Source organism: Tachysurus vachellii, chromosome 22, assembly GCF_030014155.1.
Source record: "Tachysurus vachellii isolate PV-2020 chromosome 22, HZAU_Pvac_v1, whole genome shotgun sequence".
Lineage (NCBI taxonomy): Eukaryota > Metazoa > Chordata > Actinopteri > Siluriformes > Bagridae > Tachysurus > Tachysurus vachellii.
This window is the reverse complement of record NC_083481.1, coordinates 15,898,858-15,902,225: the sequence shown is the minus strand read 5'-3', so window position 1 is coordinate 15,902,225 and position 3,368 is coordinate 15,898,858.

Genomic DNA, 3,368 nt, shown 5'->3' with positions numbered 1-3,368 from the left:
GTGACGCCATTTGTATTTGTAAATTCTCCCAAAGTCTATTTCTATAAATCTTACACGAATACAACCCATATTAAAAAACAAATAACTAAAAAAAAAAAACTTCACCACATGAAGAAATGTTCACTGAATATTCATTTTGTTTCAATGGTCTAGACAGTGCTTCTGACTGCAGGTGTAACATGGATATAAAGTTGAATGTAAATAAAAAACCTGCCTATATATCTTGATATCTTGAAATAATTTAAATTATTCATCGCAACACAACAGCATTGTCTTTGCAACAGAATGTGCGCTCTATTGTCGTTTCTGCAGTCTAAAACGTGCCGGATTCACTTTCTGTACATGGGCAGAAAGTGATGGAGAGAGTGTTCTCTCACTGAGACGGGAAGAAATAACAAAACCTCAGAACAATTATGACGCGGCTGGATCTGAGCGGTCCTGCTAGCAAAGCCTGCATTCTGTAATATCCAACTCTGTCGTTACACGTGCAGGATTGTCCCTGATACGAGAGATTTCAGTCATAAAACTATAAGAACAGGATATTCTTTTAAAAACGTGGTTCCCTAATGTGAACTTAATGTATAATTTTGAAGCTATTTTCCATTTCCACTTAACAGCTGCTTAACCGAATGCTCGAAAGTGATCTAGACAGCATTTTGAAATAAGTCCATTAAAGAAACAACTCATTTGTGGAACATTATTCGTTTTAATTTGCCCCAGCATGAGCAACCTTGAACAGCACATAGCTTTATATGAATACACACATTATTTTTTTCTATAGCACATTATTTTTCTATAATTTACACAGGTGGATGATCCACATGAAGGGATATAAAATGCAGTTGCACTTTTCTGTAAGAAGAGGTTTTCCACCAACTCTTCAGGATAGAGAAATTAATACTCTGTGGCTATCTATAACTAGGATCTGCTTGACTTTATATTTTATACCTGTAGGAAAAATCAAGGATTCGTTCATTTTAAACAACTTGTTTAAACAAATCTTTGCTTTTGCTTTGTTTTGCTTTCTTATCATTTCTGACAAAGAGTTCATGGTGTTGACTTGGCCTCCAAAGGTCCCAGATCTCAATCCGGTTGAGTGTCTGTGGGATGTGACCGGATCCTGGATCAGTGGAGGTCTCAATTAGCAACTTACAAGACTTGCTGCTAATGTCTTGGTGTCAGATACAAAAGCAGACCTTCAGAGATCATGTGGAGCTGTTTTCATGGCACAAGGAGGACCTATGCAATATTAGGCAGCTGGTTTTAATGTTATGGCTGATCTTTGTAAATTCTTGAAATGGATAGTAACTGCAGAATACATAATTGTCTTACTTAAGAAGGCTTAATAGATTTCTCTCAATGCGTGAATGGAAATGCATTCAGAACATCTCCATAATTCACGGCTCAAAGGTATTGACCTCATTTTCACACACGTGATTCTGCCCATCTTTGTACTCGCACAAAAGCACACAAAAGCTCAAAACATAATTACACATAGAAACAAACAACAAGGGACATAGAGTATGAAATATGGCTGGCAAATGGCTTTGGCTTGCCTCTTTATCCAGCGGAAATAATCAGGATTAAAATTAGTACACTGTTGAAAATGAGCCTGGATTGTGACATGCTGAAGCTAATTATAGGGATGAGTGGTATATAATCACACATATACAGACAGTTATACACTCAAGGTACCTTTCTCTGAGGTTTTTTTTTTTGCATATTTAAAAATATACAAACTAATGTTTACATGTAAACATTTATAATGTAAACATTATATATTTACTGTAACATTATTAATAACTGATCATGAAGGAAGGATACCTAATACATTAAAGGTCAGTTTGTCAGGAGGGGATGTAAACTTTTGCACTTGAATTCACATATTCTTTAAAACATAAATGTATATATGCACGGATCAGTCAGAGGTCACCCGAGCGTTTCAGAGGGCATCCAGCATCCCGAACACTCAACTCCATGACAACAAGCTTAGCGAAGATGTTGCTAGGCAACTAATCCTCTGAGCAGTGATGACAGTGTTGCCTAATTATCTACTGTTTATGTCTGAGACGCCACTTTTACTGCGTGCCTTTTTGCTCCTGTTTGAAGATGCAAAATGAGTTCCTCTGCTTTTTAGGCTGTAAATATTATTTCCCATTTTTGTGAGCAAAAAATAAAAAAATCAGTGCATGCAATCCATTAGTCTGAGTGCTCCATTTAACCGACGTAATAAGCCGTACGTCAAATCTAGATATTAAACAGAGTTGTGTTGTATGCTATATTTTGTTTTTTTCCAGGATTTTTGCACTGTCCAAAATGACTGTAGTTAGTGCCACAGATCCACTCAGCATCCAAAAACAACAAAGTTTAATGAAATCAAACACATCAAATTAAAACAATTCAGACTGAATATTTAAACAACTTTAACTCATTTAAGTCTTTTCTTCTTCAAAAAAAAAAGAAAAAAAAAGAAAAAAAAAGAAAAAGCTCTCTTTAACTGTACACCTTTGGTACATATAGTGTGTATCGTTTACCTACAAACGTCTAAAACTGCACCTTTAATCTTACTCTGTACAATGTACACTGTTATATCCACATATAATGTCAAAAATTACATTGTTATAAAATGAAATTATATTTTTTTTGGAGAGAGCAGTTACTTATATTGCAAGAATCTTTATAAAAAAAAAAAAAAATACAAAAGAAGCCAAATCCAATCCAAATATCTGTGAAAGTCTTTTTGAAGAGTGCAGAACTTTAACCTCTAACCACTAGTGCAGAACTTTAAAACCATAAAACATGTATATTAGTAACATATACAAACTAAATAATCTATTAATTAGATATAATATATACACCAAAAGTGTATTAACAAGTTAGATTGGTGATGTACTTTGCCAAGGGGGGCACGGTGGCTTAGTGGTTAGCACGTTCACCTCACACCTCCAGGGTTGGGGGTTCGATTCCCACCTCCACCTTGTGTGTGTGGAGTTTGCATGTTCTCCCCGTGCCTCGGGGGTTTCCTCCGGGTACTCCGGTTTCCTCCCCCGGTCCAAAGACATGCATGGTAGGTTGATTGGCATCTCTGGAAAATTGTCCGTAGTGTGTGATTGCGTGAGTGAATGAGAGTGTGTGTGTGTGCCCTGTGATGGGTTGATGGGTTCGGATAAGCGGTAGAAAATGAATGAATGAATGTACTTTTCAACTGAATCCAACCAACAAACATTTAGATATTAAAGCTTATAGTATAGATACGCGTGACACTTCAATTGTATTTATATAGCATTTTTTTTTATTCAAAGCATTAAAATTCTGAATTTAAAATGATATCATAAGGGAAAATATTTGAAAAGATCAGCTCCAACCTT